This window comes from Chrysemys picta, chromosome 1, assembly GCF_011386835.1.
Source record: "Chrysemys picta bellii isolate R12L10 chromosome 1, ASM1138683v2, whole genome shotgun sequence".
NCBI lineage: Eukaryota > Metazoa > Chordata > Testudines > Emydidae > Chrysemys > Chrysemys picta.
The window spans coordinates 65,569,711-65,587,391 of NC_088791.1; the positions used below are offsets into that span (position 1 = coordinate 65,569,711).

The window sequence follows — 17,681 nt, forward strand, 5'->3', positions numbered from 1 at the left end:
AGGGACTTATGTGCTTTTTCTAGCAGAAACTCAAAACCATCTGGTAACCTAAGCCCTTCTGTAAGGAGCTGGGGGACAAATTCTAGGGTTTTGCCTTGCTCTGCTCCTTCAGGTACCCCTACAATTCTCAGATTATTATGACAAGATCTCCCCTTAAGGTCTGCCCATTTAGATTTTACAGAAGATGTCTTTAAGGCTTCTCTTCACCTAGTTAGACAGCCTTGTACCTGACCCTCCATTACTTATATCTTGCTTCAGCCATCCTGTTGGTGCTTGCAGAGTGGAATCAATTGACATAAGAGTGGATGGCATAGTGGCCATTATGGTCTTGATTTCTAAAGTGTCTGCAGCAGCAACTCTTTTCAGCAGGGCCATCATAGACTCAGTTCCCTCGCTGTCAGCCATATCATTCAGGAGCTTGGGAGGTGCCTGTTCTCATCTTTCAGCTGCTTGCAGAGCCTGCAGTGGTCAAATAGCTGCTTACAGGCATGTAAACGGTTTCGTGGTACCCGATTCTTTGTTTGGGGAGAGTGCAGGAATCAAGTGGCAGCTCAGGATGGAAGTGGCTATCAGTAAATGGCTCTGAAGCTCAAGGGATCTGCTCCTCCATACCACACAGTGCCCCTGGGGGCCCCAGGGAATACCATTTTTAATATCTGAGTGCATCACTTCTTATAGATTTAGTATACTTATTTTTCTTCTTCTTCATCAAGCTGCTCATTACCATACTGCTTCAGTTCCATATCTAACCACATATGTTGGGCTAGTGATTATATAGGGTCAAGGTCATTCCTGGTGTAACTCCATCTGCTTTAATTCCAAACAAAGAGGTTGGCTATCATCATATATCATAACCACCATTAAGGGCAGACCTAAAAGAAGAACAGAAACCAAAACCAAGGAGGACACTGACTTTCTGTTTCTTGAGGCCCTCCAGAATGCCACTGACAGTTCTCCTGGGTAAACAGAACGAACATATGCCCTCTGAGAAAGAAAAGCATTAGGACCAGCAATCAAAACCTCTGGGTGTCAAACTCACTTCAGTGATTGAGCAGGCAACTGCAGAAGGAACTGCTCTGAAAAAAAAGAAGTGGATATGTATGAACAGAAAACCAAGGTTCAGAGAGTGACTATTGACGGATGTCCCAAAAGAGGCAAAATAACCATCTCATCTGGCAGGAGAGTTCAGGTAATTTATCTTGACCTCCATCCGAGACAAGTCCCATTGGTAGTGTTACCTTGTTTGATGTTATATTTGATCTGTATTTCATTAAAAGGAAAAACCAGTAGTCACTAGTGGATATTGTTCAGTTGAATGGAACATATAGTTGTCACCGCAACATGTGCCATTGATATAATCCTTTGTAATCCAACCCAGGTCACATTATAATCTAAACCAGAACAACCCCCACCTTTTTCAGCGTCTTAAATAAATAAATAAATAAATAAATAAATAAAATTAAGCACCCTGCCGAGGTCTCATTATCTATCCAGGTTGACATTCACCTCAGAGTCCAAGCAGGTCTGGAAGTCTCTACTACTTTATGCCCCCTACCCTCAGATTTCCAAAAGGAAGGAAATACCCAAAATTGTTCAGCCTCATCCCCACTTTCAGATTTTTTTCGACTAAAAATCTATCATCATAAAGGATACCATGTACTCTTCAGTGCTATGACTAGTCAGTTCCAAGATGATCAGACACAAAGGGAGAGATCATAAGCAAAAGGTGGGGAGAACATTTTTATCCTCTTCTGCTTTTGTAAATTAAAAGAAAGTCATGGTGAAGAAAAGGCTTGGAGTTTTCTAACAAGAAACATAAACATTACTACTTAGCTCTTACATAGCAACTTTTTGTTGAAAGAACTCACATAAGTATAGTAATGACTGTGTAATATCAAGCAAGAGTACAAAAATACCCATTTTTGGTTTAGAAGTAGATCAAATAAATTTGGGCAGACCTAAATGTTGCTGGAACTTAATAAGATGGCCCAAAGGCTATGTTCATTACACATCTACTTTTCTGATGGCTTTAACCTTTTTTCTTTTTTAATAGCTTTCACTTACATATTGCTGAAAGTCCTAATTTAAAGGGAGCTGCGTTCCTGGAAGAGCTGGAAATGAGCTTTATAAATAAAAATGTATTCACTGTGTGTGGTGTGGGGAAGAATGTTGCATGCTTGTAGTTTTCTGAATATGACCATGTGAACGAGCCATGCAATATCAGAGTTCAGAGGAAGTTTTAGATATTAATGTTACTATTATAATACTGTAATTTCAGTAGTGCTTATGTCAAGGCTGCTTCCCCATTCTGAACTTTAGGGTACAAATGTGGGGGCCTGCATGAAAACTTCTAAGCTTAACTACCACTTAGATCTGGTCCGCTGCCACCACTCCCAAATGTGCTAATTCCCTTCCCTGGGTAGCCTTGAGAGACTCTTCACCAATTCCCTGGGGAATACAGATCCAAACCCCTTGGATCTTAAAACAAAGAGAAATTAACCATCCCCCCTCCTACCTCCCACCAACTCCTGGTGGATCAAGATCCAACCCCCTTGGATCTAAAAACAAGGAAAAATCAATCAGGTTCTTAAAAAGAAGGCTTTTAATTAAAGAAAAAGGTAAAAATCATCTCTGTAAAATCAGGATGGAAACTAACTTTACAGGGTAATCAAACTTAAAGAGCCCAGAGGAATCCCCTCTAGCCTTAGGTTCAAAGTTACAGCAAACAGAGATAAACACTCTAGCAAAAAGGTACATTTACAAGTTGAGAAAACAAAGATAAAAACTAACATGCCTTGCCTGGCTGTTTACTTACAAGTTGGAAATATGAGAGACTTGTTCAGAAAGATTTGGAGAGCCTGGATTAATGTCTGGTCCCTCTCAGTCCCAAGAGCGAACAACCCCCAAAACAAAGAGCACAAACAAAAGCCTTCCCCCCACCAAGATTTGAAAGTATCTTGTCCCCTTATTGGTCCTTTCGGTCAGGTGTCAGCCAGGTTACCTGAGCTTCTTAACCCTTTACAGGTAAAAGGATTTTGGAGTCTCTGGCCAGGAGGGATTTTATAGTACTGTACACAGGAGGGCTGTTACCCTTCCCTTTATAGTTATGAGGGTACACATAGTTTATACAGGGTTAATATATTATTAGATGGTAATAAGCATGTTACACTGGTCTACAATTTTTGAGAAGTCGTCTGCTTCAGAGATAAAATGTGCTATTATGTATTTTGATGTGCTGAATTCAAATATGACAATTAAAACAACTGATTGGCTACTGTTTCTAAGATATTTAAGTTTTTACATTTTATGTCTATGTGTATTGTGTAGTTAGTAGAGTTTTAATCACAAATTGTAAACCTAGGTCTTTTCATGTGTTTATGGTTGCTTTACATGATAATATTTCACCTGTTCTGTTTATGTAACACTTTAAAAATCAGCAAAAGGGTTATATAAATAAAATGTATTATGAAACAAAAGGCAAAAAACTATTATGTACATAGTTTAGTCCTATTCAGTGTCTACTCGGCACTTCTTGGCTTGTCTCTTGTATTCATTAAATGGAGCATCTCTTGTCACTGTCCAGCAATAGTCTGCAAGCATTGATGGGCTCCATTTGCCCTGATAGCATTTCTCCATTGTTGCAATGTCCTGGTGAAATCGCTCGCCGTGCTCGTCGCTCACTGCTCCGCAGTTCGGTGGAAAAAAATCTAGATGAGAGTGCAAAAAATGTATCTTTAGTGACATGTTGCAACCAAGGCTTTTGTATGCCTTGAGGAGGTTTTCCACCAACAACCTGTAGTTGTCTGCCTTGTTGTTTCTGAGAAAATTTATTGCCACTAACTGGAAGGCTTTCCATGCCGTCTTTTCCTTGCCACGCAGTGCATGGTCAAATGCATCATCTCGAAGAAGTTCACGAATCTGAGGACCAACAAAGACACCTTCCTTTATCTTAGCTTCACTTAACCTTGGAAATTTTCCACGGAGGTACTTGAAAGCTGCTTGTGTTTTGTCAATGGGCTTGACAAAGTTCTTCATCAGACCCAGCTTGATGTGTAAGGGTGGTAACAAAATCTTCCTTGATTCAACAAGCGGTGGATGCTGAACACTTTTCCTCCCAGGCTCCAATGACTGTTGGAGTGGCCAATCTTTCTTGATGTAGTGGGAATCTCTTGCACGACTATCCCATTCGCAGAGAAAACAGCAGTACTTTGTGTATCCAGTCTGCAGACCAAGCAAGAGAGCAACAACCTTCAAATCGCCACAAAGCTGCCACTGATGTTGGTCATAGTTTATGCACCTCAAAAGTTGTTTCATGTTGTCATAGGTTTCCTTCATATGGACTGCCTGACCAACTGGAATTGATGGCAAAACATTGCCATTATGCAGTAAAACAGCTTTAAGACTCGTCTTCGATGAATCAATGAACAGTCTCCACTCATCTGGATCGTGAACGATGTTGAGGGCTGCCATCACACCATCAATGTTGTTGCAGGCTACAAGATCACCTTCCATGAAGAAGAATGGGACAAGCTCCTTTTGACAGTCACGGAACATGGAAACCCTAACATCACCTGCCAGGAGATTCCCCAGCTGTAGTCTGGAGCCCAACAGCTCTGCCTTACTAAAGTTTGACTGCATTTATTTCAGAAGCATTTTGGCTGTAGAGCAGTGTTATAGACATGAGTACTGTGGTACAGATGGTTGTAAGCACATCAATAGGAAGTGTTATAGATACAACCAATTGATCAGCTGGATTCTAACAGTATAAGAGTTGATCAACCACTTTTAAAACATTTATTAACCCTGCATATTAAGGGCACATTTATATATAATTTATAAAGGGTGATGTAGTTGCTGATGAGTGTATGGCTAGGAATTCTCACTTGAGGGATGCAAAGGACTCACCAGAGAACAGAGACATTCTTTAGATCTAAATAGGGCAGAGTCCTTAGTCAGATGTCCCACCTCAGTGGTAGCACAGGCCATTTACCTAGTTTGACCTCCTGCACATTGCAAGCCACAGAACATCGTCCGCCTACTCCTGTAATAGACCTATAACGTCTGACTGAGATACTGAAGTCCTCAAATCATGATTTAAAGACTTCGAGTTACAGAGAATGCGCCATTTACACTAGTTTAAACCTGTATGTGACCCTGCTCCATGCTGCAGAAAAAGGCAAAAAAAACCCAGGCCAGTTTGACCCAGGGGGAAAAATCCTTCCCAACCCCAAATATGGAGGTCAGTTGGACTCTGAGCATTTTAGCAAGACCCAACAGCCAGGCACATGGGAATGAATGCTCGGTTGTAACTCAAAGCCCACCCCATCTAGTGTCCATCACCGCCCATTGGGGATATTTGTTACTAGCAGTTGCAGATCATCTATATACCATTGTAGGCAGTCTCATCATACCATCCTTTACATAAACTTACCAAGCTCAGTCTTGAAACCAGTTAGGTTTTTTGCCCCTCTGGAAGGCTCTTCCAGACTTTCACTCCTCCGATAGTTTGAAACCTTTGTCTAATTTCAAGCCTACACTTGTTGATGGCCAGTTTATAGCCATTTGTTCTAGTATCAACATTGGTGCTTAACTTAAATAACTTTTCACTCTCCATGGTATTTATCTCTAGGATGTATTTATAGAGAGCAACCATATCTCCCCTCAGCCTTCCTTTGGTTAGACTAAACAAGCCAAGCTCTTTAAGTCTCCTCTCATAAGGTAGGTTTTCCATTCTTTGATCATGCTAGCACCTCTTCTCTGCACCCGTTCCAATTTGAATTAATCTTTCTTAAACATGGGAGACCAGAATTGCACACAGTATCCCAGATGAGGTCTCTCCAATGCTTTGTGCAATGGTACTAACACTTCCCTCTCTCTACTGGAAATACCTCTCCTGATGCATCCTAGGACTACATTAGCTTTTTCTCACCCATATCACATTGGTGGCTCATAGTCATCCTCTGATCAATCAATTAACCCAGGTCTTTTTTCTCCTCAGTTGGTGCTCCTCTGATTAAGTCCCCATCTTATAACAAAAATTGTTGTTGTTAGTCCCTAACTTAAGTGCATGACTTTGCACTATTAAATTTCATCCCATTTCTATTACTCCAATTTTCAATGTCATCCAGATCTTCTTGTATGATTTTCTGGTCTTCCTCCGTATTGGCAATACATCCCAACTTTGTGTCATCTCCAAATTTTATTAGCATACTCCCACTTTTTCTGACAAGATCATTAATTAAAATGTTAAATAAGATTGGTCCCAAGATTGAGCCCTGAGGAACTCTTCTAGTAACCTCCCTCCAGCTTGACAGTCCACCTTTCCGTATGACTCATTGTAGTCTTCCCTTTAACCAGTTCATTATCCACCGTTCAGTTCTCATATTAATCCCCATCTTCCCCAATTTAACTAATAATTTCCCATGTGGAACTGTATCAAATGCCTTACCGAAATCCTTAGATCCTTAGATTCAGATCTCCTGAATTTCCTTTGTCTAAAAAATCAGTTACCTTCTCAAAGAGATCAGGTTGGTCTGGCACAATCTACCTTTTGTAAAACCATGTTGTATTTTATCCTAGTTACCGTTTACCTCTATATATTTTTAACACATTTCTCTTAAAATTTGTTTTAGAAACTTGCTCCCTTGCTCCCAGTCACCCCGTATGACTCATTTCTGCCCCACCACACATTGCCAAAACTTCCCAAAAGATAGAACTCTGGATGGTTTTGATTTGCACATCGGGATACCTACCTATGGTGCACCACACTGTGCACTGACACAAGCAATTCTGCTGAATACGTGCAGCGCTGACACAAAAAGCCAAGGATGCATGCGTATGAGTGATATATTAACTGCAGCAGCTTTAAGCTGATGTAACTTTTGTCAGCAAAAGTTTGTAGAGTTGACATGGCCTCAGATGCATTTGGGCACTTAACATTTGCCTACAGGCTACTACAACAGATCAATTTGATACTTTATTTTTTAATTTGGCATCTAATTTCTTCACAAACATTAAGCAGAACAAATGTGAAATGCTGATAAAACATACTTTTAAACAAACTATGCAAAAAATTGGGTTTCAGTGTTTGGTTACATATGTGAGCGAAAGAGACAAAGATGTGATAGAACTGATGTAAATTCCATTCTGTGCCCCAAAGCAATCTCACACTTAGAGGGTGAAGTAATTCCGTTTTTGCTTGTTAGTTCAATTCAAAGCCTGTCCTGACAAGCCTGTCCTGGCTATATCTATTCTGTAGTGGAGGGAATGTTTTGTGCTGGAAAATGTTAGTTAAAAAGTCCTTTATGCCCTGTCTCTTCCTTTGAAATACTACACAGCATATTTTTCCTATTTTTAAAATCAGTGTATGTGGGTGCATCTAATGCTGCCCTCAATAGTTTATTCTGTGCACTGCATTACCTAGAGATGAGAACAAGATTAACATTTTGAGCCCCACCAAAATGCAGGTGTTTGGGTTTGTCCTTTTATAGTGATAGGAATGAGACAAGGAATTCAGATTCAGATGTGATCTTGGACTCCGAGAACTCCTCCTCCACAAAGTTTGGTGTGTCCTGGTCTTGGATTTTGATGCAGGCCCATCTCTAATATTAATATTTCCTCTATGTAAATAAAAATCCACTTTGATTTCTTAAGTTCATGATCCTTTATATTTTTGTACTTACTATGGAGTAGCATATTTCTTTTCTACACTCTTTGTAATGCTGTTTCAGTGAATCCCACATCTAATCTTCAAAAAACATATATTTAGCCCTAAATTGGGCCGCGTATACACGGGTGTAACTCCCATGTAAGTCAAAGGCATTTTTGCCTAGTTATGCCAGGACTGACTTTGGCCCATAGTTTCCCTAGGTCTTCACTACTCACCGGGGATCGATTTATCGCGTCTAGAGGCGCAAGCACAGGCGACGGGGGAGCGGCAGCAGTCGACTCACCGCAGTGAAGACACCACGGTAAGTCAATCTAAGTTGCTTGTGTCACTTTAAGCTCGTGTGTACTCTCATCTAAGTCAATGGGATTATTCATGTGTTTTATCCACAGGTTGTAGGGCCTGATCCTGTGCATTGTTGAGTATCCTTAGCTCCTATTTTCTTGAAAGACTTGAAGATGCTCATCACCTTGCTAAATACCTAAATAACATGTTGAATCAGACTCTAGGACCCTTGAATTACTAGTTCATTTCTATTGTACTGTCTCCAGCTTCATATTATCTTTATTAACCAGATTTGTGCATATAATCCCAGGACTTGATGCAGGCATTTAAAGAAAGGGCAAATTCATGGAAACATTTAATTTGTGATGTGCTGATTGAAGATATGCACCAACCAGAATCAGAAAATTTGAGTTAAGTATCATCAGTGGACATCTTCAGGATAAGTTTTCTTCTTATCTAATTTTTTCAGACATTTGTCGTCTTAGTTGATCCTCTCTTCCTCTGCTTTTCATTTCATTATTTTCCCAAGTAATTTTGTCCTCTTTTTTTAAAGCTTTAGTTCTTTGTGTTTCTCATGATCTGTCATTTCCCCCCTTTTAATAATAGATCCTGATTCCTTTCCTCCCACGGCTGCTCTCCATCACTATGGTAATCAGAACTGGCCTCAAGTCAAAGAGCACTCTAGGCAAATCAAAATTCTGTGCTTCTTCCCCCCTTTCTTCCAAGTTATGGAAACAAAGATACTAACGTGTGAATGGTTTACATGTAACCCTTTATTTTAATAAATAAAAAAAAATCACCAATATAAGAGTTCAGCAGCAACACTTTTTATTTTAATCACAATAACGCTAAATGACACTTAAAAAATTATTCTTTAAAAGAATCATTTTCAATCAAATATTTGTAGGTGGAGTTTGTTTTCCACTGGAACACTGCAAATAAATAAATAAAACCTTATTATTTTTGGCCAAAAAATTGCCCATTGATAGTGTATGCTATGAACATTCCAGTTGATTAACATTGCAAAAATATTTATTCTGTATCCGCAGCATCAAGCAACAAAACTTCTATTTCAATCCACTGCCAAAAGTTTAAAGATTTAATGTGCGATCAAGCATTAACATACTAAGCAGATACAGTGACTGTTACTGAATAAACAGACTGAACAGTTTTACAAATGTCTTTACAACTATTTCAAAAAATCTTCACATACCCTAATGGCCCATGTGTCCTTTTATTTACATAGCTGTACTATTATGTGTTCGCCTTTGTATTTTATTAACAAAATTGCTTTTGTGTGTGAAATAAAAAAAATTACACCCAAAGGATTGGGAAAAAATATGCCTTGGAGATGAGAATAAAGACACAAAACTTGTTTGCATACACTGTAGCCTATAAAATTATACAACTTTTTTTAAAATTAGATTTTAAATTTTAGTTTAACACACATAATGAAAAAAGTAAAAAATCCAATGTGGTCTATTAAACCACTCAACTAGGAATGTGAAAAGCCCATTGTGAATGTTTTATTTCTCTTGAAAGCCCAGCCCAAAGGGGGATTTTTCACCCCAGTTTTTTTCCCCTAGTATTTCCAGCTTTTATCTATTTTTTAAAAATTGTCACTCAAATACTTTCAGGAGCATAAACTGCACTTGAAAGTTTTTTATACTGAAGCATTAGACTCCAATTTCAGTTTGTGAATTAAAACTAATTATCCTAAAAAATTAAAAGGGAAGTGAACAAAGCACTTATAATGCCTCAGACATATTAGGAGACAATAAACAAGTTACAGAAGCATGACGAAGTCTACTGTTAGTTATTGGGGAAGGTGTGCTAGTGGATAAAAAAAAAAAAGCTGGCAATGGATACCAAAGAGAAGGGAATGCATTGAGTTGTGACGTGCTAGAGTGGCTTGACTTGCTAGAACCTAAATACTTCTGGATGGTGGGCAGGGCATCAGATTTTCCCTAGTGTCAGTCTACGGTAAGAAACAAATGTTTCTGGCCTGCAAGAAATGCATGGGGGTTGTTCATATTAGCTTTTATAAATGTGAAAGATATCTCAAGTTAATTGCTAACATCTAGTGAAGACAAGCCCAGTGTAGTTCTATGTAAAGCTGCCTAGCTTGTCTTATTTTTCAGTCTTCACAATGTTGAATTCACTGGGGTTGTTTCTCATTCTACCTGTAATAAATGTGAAAGCTACTGGTTAATGTTGCAAATGGGTGATCAGTGATTACCAAATATCAATGTAATAATTTATCTGATTCAACATGGGTATGGTGGAAGGAAGTGGTAGGGAACGAGCAAGTGAATTGACTGATGTAATAAAACCATTTTTTTTTAAATAAAATGTAAACATTTGTTAAGTAGCAAGCTAGAGAAGACTTGTGCTCATCTCAACTGTGCAGAAAATAATTTTCTTTGGATTCTTCAAATGTGCAACTTAACTGAATGATATTATGTACTGAAATGGAAAAGCAGAACACTGAGTCTGTTGACCCTGCAAATGAGACGTTACTGATGTTCTGATGATCATCATAAAAAAAAAATAGCCACAATGATAATTCAAGTCCCCATTCTAGGCCTTTCAGCAGTTTTTCAATTTCAGCTTCATTCAGAAACTGTTTGTCCTCTATATATGAAAAATGGCAACAATTAGTAGTTAATTATACCATTAAATAAGTGAAAGAGAGATTTGAACTTGATAAGAAAGTTGAAACTTTTTTTATACTAATATCATCCCCCCTCAGCGTGGCACAAAATGAGAAATTTAAAGAAATGGATGAAGCACTCTGTCCTGGCTATACTGCTCTAGCTAGATTTCAGTTCTCAGGTTCACAACTAGATACTACATGGGAAGAAAGAAAAAAAAAGAGTTAAAGGACAGCATGAGAAAAAGCATAAAGATTCCTGAGGGAAAACTGGACTAGCGGGCAATGAGCTGGCATTATTGGCAAGGCACGGGTCAGCAATAGGTTATAAGAGAGGATAGGCAGGGCAAAGCTAAGCAGTGAAAGGTCTTAAAAGTAAAGATAAGATAGCTTTTGTTTATACAGAATAGTTGTCCTCTACATTTGCAGCAATTATATATTGAAATTTACAGTAAGCACGAGGAGGAATTTGAGTAAAATGTAACTTGCATTTTACACAATAAGGGGGCTTTACAGTAATGAACTAAGCTAATATAATAAACTGAAAGAGAAATATGATAAGATACCAGACTGACTAAAGTACATTACTGTCAGTGTCTCAGTGGAACACTGTTCTGAACTACTTAAAGAACTAGTGCCATCAAAGACACACACACACACACACACACACACACACACAAAACCATTCGAGAGAACAATGGATCTTTTCTATTTCTTAGCCAAATGACTGACCCCAATGCAAAGGTCATCGGTTGAGCCCAGAACAGGAAGAGGCTGAAATGTGGTTGATGGAACGTAATCCTGAGTTCCTTCTTTCTCTAACATTTAAACTGAAGATCTAGATTTCTACTGCAAATCTTTGTTTATGAAGGAAGTTAGATCACACTTTGTTGTATCAAAATGATGGAAAACTGTGGAAGCAAAATTCGATAGGACAATTTAATTCTGAATGTTACACTGGTCTACAATTTTTGAGAAGTCGTCTGCTTCAGAGATAAAATGTGCTGTTATGCATTTTGATGTGCTGAATTCAAATATGACAATTAAAACAACTAATTGGCTACTGTTTCTAAGATATTTAAGTTTTTACATTTTATGTCTGTGTATATTGTGTAGATAGTAGAGTTTTAAACAAATTGTAAACCTAGGTCTTTTCATGTGTTTATGGTTGCTTTACATGATATTTCACCTGTCCTGTTTATGTAACACTTTAAAAATCAGCAAAAGGGTTATATAAATAAAATTTATTATGAAACAAAAGGCAAAAAACTATTATGTACATAGTTTAGTCCTATTCAGTGTCTACTTGGCGCTTCTTGGCTTGTCTCTTCTATTCATTAAATGGAGCCTCTCTTGTCACTGTCCAGCAATAGTCTGCAAGCACTGATGGGCTCCATTTGCCCTGATAGCGTTTCTCCATTGTTGCAATGTCCTGGTGAAATCGCTCGCCATGCTAGTCGCTCACTGCTCTGCAGTTCGGTGGAAAAAAAAAAAATCTAGATTAGAGTGCAAAAAATGTATCTTTAGTGACATGTTGCAACCAAGGCTTTTGTATGCCTTGAGGAGGTTTTCCACCAACAACCTGTAGTTATCTGCTTTGTTGTTTCAGAGAAAATTTATTGCCACTAACTGGAAGGCTTTCCATGCAGTCTTCCTTGCCACGCAGTGCATGGTCAAATGCATCATCTCGAAGAAGTTCACGAATCTGAGGACCAACAAAGACACCTTCCTTTATCTTAGCTTCACTTAACCTTGGAAATTTTCCACGGAGGTACTTGAAAGCTGCTTGTGTTTTGTCAATGGGCTTGACAAAGTTCTTCATCAGACCCAGCTTGATGTGTAAGGGTGGTAACAAAATCTTCCTTGATTCAACAAGCGGTGGATGCTGAACACTTTTCCTCCCAGGCTCCAATGACTGTCGGAGTGGCCAATCTTTCTTGTTGTAGTGGGAAACTCTTGCATGACTACCCCATTCGCAGAGAAAACAGTGGTACTTTGTGTATCCAGTCTGCAGACCAAGCAAGAGAGCAACAACCTTCAAATCGCCACAAAGCTGCCACTGATGTTGGTCATAGTTTATGCACCTCAAAAGTTGTTTCATGTTGTCATAGGTTTCCTTCATATGGACTGCCTGACCAACTGGAATTGATGGCAAAACATTGCCATTATGCAGTAAAACAGCTTTAAGACTCGTCTTCAATGAATCAATGAACAGTCTCCACTCATCTGGATCGTGAAAGATGTCGAGGGCTGCCATCACACCATCGATGTTGTTGCAGGCTACAAGATCACCTTTCATGAAGAAGAATGGGACAAGCTCCTTTTGACGGTCACAGAACATGGAAACCCTAACATCACCTGCCAGGAGATTCCACTGCTGTAGTCTGGAGCCCAACAGCTCTGCCTTACTCTTGGGTAGTTCCAAATCCCTGACAAGGTCATTCAGTTCACCTTGTGTTATGAGGTGTGGATCAGAGGAGGAGGATGGGAGAAAATGTGGGTCCTGTGACATGGATGGTTCAGGACCAGAAGTTTCATTCTCTTCCTCTTCCTCGTCTGACTCAAGTGAGAATGATTCTGGTGCATCAGGAACCGGCAGTCCTTCTCCGTGGGGTACTGGGCGTATAGCTGATGGAATGTTTGGATAATGCACAGTCCACTTTTTCTTCTTTGACACACCTTTCCAAACTGGAGGCACCATGCAGAAATAACAATTGCTGGTATGATCTGTTGGCTCTCTCCAAATCATTGGCACTGCAAAAGGCATAGATTTCCTTTTCCTGTTCAACCACTGGCGAAGATTTGTTGCACAAGTGTTGCAGCATATGTGTGGGGCCCACCTCTTGTCCTGATCTCCAATTTTGCAGCCAAAATAAAGGTGATAGGCTTTCTTAACCATAGTGGTTATACTGCCCTTGTGATGCAAAAGTCACTTCACCACAAACATAGCAGAAGTTATCTGCACTGTTCACACAAGTACGAGGCATCTCTGCTCACTTTGGCTAAACAGAAATGTGTCCCTTTGCAAAATCAAACACTGACAAATAAGAGAGCACGACACTGTATGATTTCTAGAGCTGATATAGGGCAATTTGTTCAGCAGAGTGATGTAAGCTTCGTTATGATTGCATCATCCATGACTTCTAGGAATAACATGATGCAATTCATATCATGTATGATGCAAAAAACGGTTACTTACCTTCTGTAACTGTTGTTCTTCGAGATGTGCTGTTCACGTCCATTACACATTAGGTGTGTACGCGCCGCGTGCACGGACTTCGGAAACTTTTTCCCTTAGCGGCTCCCGTCGGGCCAGCAGGGCCCCCTCTCCCGCCAGAGCGGCACCCCGCTCTAGGGTATATATATCCCTGTGTAGGGAGCCAGGGTGGCTGCCCTCCGAACCTGAGGGGAAAGGGCCTTTCCCTCAGCCTGAGTGGGTGGGGCCAGCCCAAGCTCGCTCCACCCCCCGGAAGGGGAGGGGTGGAACAGGAAGTATAAAGGGCGGGGCCCTTAGCTCAGTTAGGGCAGCACCAGGGAGGGAGGCAGACGCAGACCGCGGGCTGCTCCCTTCAGACCCTGCTGCCACGCCAGGGGAGGCCCTGGACCAGTGGAGACCTCACCTGGAGGACGGACTGGGGCTGCCAGGACTGCCCACTGCCGAGTACCCAGAGGAACTGGAGGAGCCAGAGGGGGAGCTGGAGCTGCCAGCAGCCAAGTACCCAGAGGAGCTGGAGGAGCCTGAGCCTGAGGGGGAGCTGGAGCTGCCAACAGCGGACTACCCCGACGCACCGGCGGGACCAGAGGGATTCGGACAAGCAATCGGGTAGGAAGTAGCCCAGGGACAGAGCTGCACAGTAGTGAGTCTGTATTGCGGAAGGACGCCGCTGATCCAGTGGCGGGACCCTCGTCCTGCCACTGCCAGGGCCCTGGGCTGGAACGCAGTGGTGTAGGGTGGGCCTGCGTTCCCCTACCCGGCTGAGTCACGCCGGGACCTTTGCCGGCGCTCCCCTGCCTGAGGGGCGCACTACTGACCTTTGCCGGCGCTCCCCTGCCTGAGGGGCGCGCTACTGACTCTGGCTGGCGGCCGCCCCGCCGCTAATTCCCCGCTGACGGAGGCGTGACCCAAGCCGGCCAGTGACCTCATAGCTCCCCACCGCCCCCTAGCGGGTAGGTGGGCCGACGCGGATCACACCCTGCAGGCCCGACCCCCTTCAGTTCCTTCTTGCCGGTGACTCCGACAGAGGGGAAGGAGGGTGGGAAGTGTAATGGACGTGAACAACACATCTCGAAGAACAACAGTTACAGAAGGTAAGTAACCATTTTTTCTTCTTCGAGTGATTGTTCACGTCCATTACACATTAGGTGACTCACAAGCTTACCATTGGAGGAGGGTAGGAGTCAAGGTACAATTGATTGAAGTACAGCCCTGCCGATCACCGCGTCCTCTCTGGTCTAATGATGGATCATGTAGTGGGCTGTGAACGTATGCACCGATGACCAGCTGGCCGCTTTACAGATTTCCTGGAGTGGAACGTGCGCCAAGAAAGCTGCCGAGGACGCTTGGGCCCTAGTCGAGTGAGCCCGGATCTCCGGGGCTGGTACGTTGGCGAGCTCATAGCACATGCGTATGCAAAGCACAATCCATGCTGACAAGCGTTGTGTTGAGATAGGCAGGCCTCTCATTCGCTCCGCAACAGCAATAAACAGTTGAGTTGATTTGCGGAATGACCTAGTCCGCTCCAGATAAAATGCCAAGGCCCTACAGACATCGAGGGTATGTAGGCTGCAATGGCTAGGGTATGTATGGGGCTTAGGGAAGAACACCAGTAGACAAATGTCTTGCCCCATGTGAAAATACGAGACCACCTGTGGAAGGAATTTAGGGTGCGGCCTTAGTTGCACCTTATCCTTATGAAAAACTGTATAAGGAGGTTCCGAAGTGAGGGCTCTCAATTCCGATACCCTCCTGGCCAATGTGATGGCCACGAGAAATGCTACCTTCCATGAAAGGTGCATGAGGGAGCAAGAGGCTAGGGGTTCAAAGGGGGGCCCCATGAGTTTTGTTAGGACCAGGTTGAGATCCCACGCAGGGACCGGTGGGCACGAATAGGGAAACACCCTCTCTAGTCCCTTGAGAAATCGGGCCACTGTGGGGTTGGAGAACACTGAAACCCCCAACTCCCCCGGATGGAATGCCGATATGGCAGCCAGATGCACTTTAATTGAGGCGGGGGCGAGCCCTTGATGCTTGAGGTGCAGCAAGTAGTCCAGAATCGATGGGACTGAGGCCTGCAGAGGCTGTATGAGATGAGGCTCGCACCAGTGGAAGAACCTCTTCCATTTGGCCAGGTAGGCCGCTCTTGTGGAGGGCTTCCTACTACCAAGGAGAATTTGCTGGACCTGGTGGGAGCACCTGTGCTCTGTCTCGTTCAGCCAGAGAGATACCACGCTGTGAGATGTAGCGACGGTAGGTTCGGGTGGAGTAGGCGACCCCGGTCCTGTGTGATGAGATCGCGATGGAGGGGGAGGGCAATCGGGGCGGTTATGGACAATTCCAGCAGGGTCGCGAACCAATGCTGGCGTGGCCACGCCGGGGCGATGAGGATGACTGCCGCCTTGTCCCTGCGGGTCTTGAGGAGGACCTTGTGAATGAGCGGGAATGGAGGGAAGGCATATCTCAGGCTCCCGCCCCACGGAATTGCAAAGGCATCTGCCAACGAGCCTGGGCTGAGGTTCTGGTAAGAACAAAACTGAGGGCATTGGCTATTGTCCTTGGTGGCGAAGAGATCCACCAGGGGAAACCCCCACCTCTGGAAGATTGAATGTAGGACGTCCCACCTCAAAACCCATTCGTGCATGTGGTAGGATTGGCTGAGGCGGTCTGCTAACCCGTTTTGGACCCCTGGGAGATACGTTGCGATTAGGTGGACTGAATGGGCTATACAGAAATCCCATAGGCGGAGCGCCTCGTGACAGAGGGGAGAGGACCGGGACCCGCCCTGCTTGTTTATGTAGAACATGGCAGTAGTGTTGTCCGTCAGAACTGACACGCTGTGACCTTCTATGGTGGCATGAAAGGTCTGACAGGCGAGGCGAACCGCCCTCAGTTCCTTCAGATTGATGTGAAGCAACCTGTCTTCCCTGGACCACAAGCCCTGGGTCCGCAGCTCCCCCAGGTGCGCCCCCCAACTCAGGTCCGATGCATCTGTTACCAACGTCAGAGTGGGTTGTGGGGCAGCGAAGGGGATCCCCTCGCAAACCTGCTGCTGATCGAGCCACCAGAGGAGGGAGCTCAACACCCGAGCCGGGATCGTCACCACCAGGTCTAACGGGTCTCTGCTGGGGCGAGACGTTTGGGCTAGCCACAACTGCAATGGCCTGAGTCTTAGGCGGGCATGTCTGACCACGTGTGTGCAGGCTGCCATGTGCCCCAAGAGTTGCATGCAGCACCTTGCCGTAGTCGTGGGAAATTGCTGGACGGAGCTTACGACCTTTTGAATGGCCAAGAACCACGACACTGGAAGACTTGCCCGTGCTGCCACCGAGTCCAGGACCGCACCTATGAAGTCCAGTCTCTGCGTGGGAATCAGTGAGGACTTGGGCACTTTGACCAGTAGGCCGAGCTTGCAGAACACTTGTAGAGCCAGCGTCACGTGGGAGCGGACCTCGGCCTCCAACCTGCCCGCGAGGAGCCAGTCGTCCAAGTACGGGTACACGCGCATCCTTCTCTTCCGAAGAAAAGCTGCCACCAAGGACATGCATTTTGTGAATACTCGTGGGGCCGTTGCCAGGCCGAAACGCAGGACCGTAAATTGAAAATGGCGCTGATTGATGGTGAAGCGCAGGAACCACCGGTGGGCCGGGCGGATTTATGCTAAGGAACACTCTCAGATGAGAGACAGAGTTGTTCCAACGCCGCCACGGACGGTAAGAAGGAACTGAAGGGGGTCAGGCCTGCAGGGATATATATACCCTAGAGCGGGGCGCCGCCCTGGCGGGAGGGGGGGGCCCTGCTGGCCCGACGGGAGCCGCTAAGGGAAAAAGTTTCCGACGTCCGTGCATGTGGCACGCGCACAC

At 43.5% G+C, this 17,681-nt stretch overlaps 2 long non-coding RNA genes across 2 annotated transcripts in view; one reads left to right on the forward strand and one right to left on the reverse strand.

The window, feature by feature from the left end:
- Nucleotides 1-17,681, forward strand: part of LOC135975932 (uncharacterized) — a 76,110-nt gene that overhangs the window by 21,126 nt on the left and 37,303 nt on the right. The gene's annotated exons all lie outside the window — the stretch shown is intronic.
- The window catches only part of LOC122174679 (uncharacterized), a 41,214-nt gene continuing 32,295 nt past the window's right edge, over nucleotides 8,763-17,681 (reverse strand). The window contains exon 3 of the long non-coding RNA XR_006176831.2: nucleotides 8,763-10,134. This is a non-coding gene — a long non-coding RNA (uncharacterized LOC122174679). The remainder of the gene's footprint in view (nucleotides 10,135-17,681) is intronic.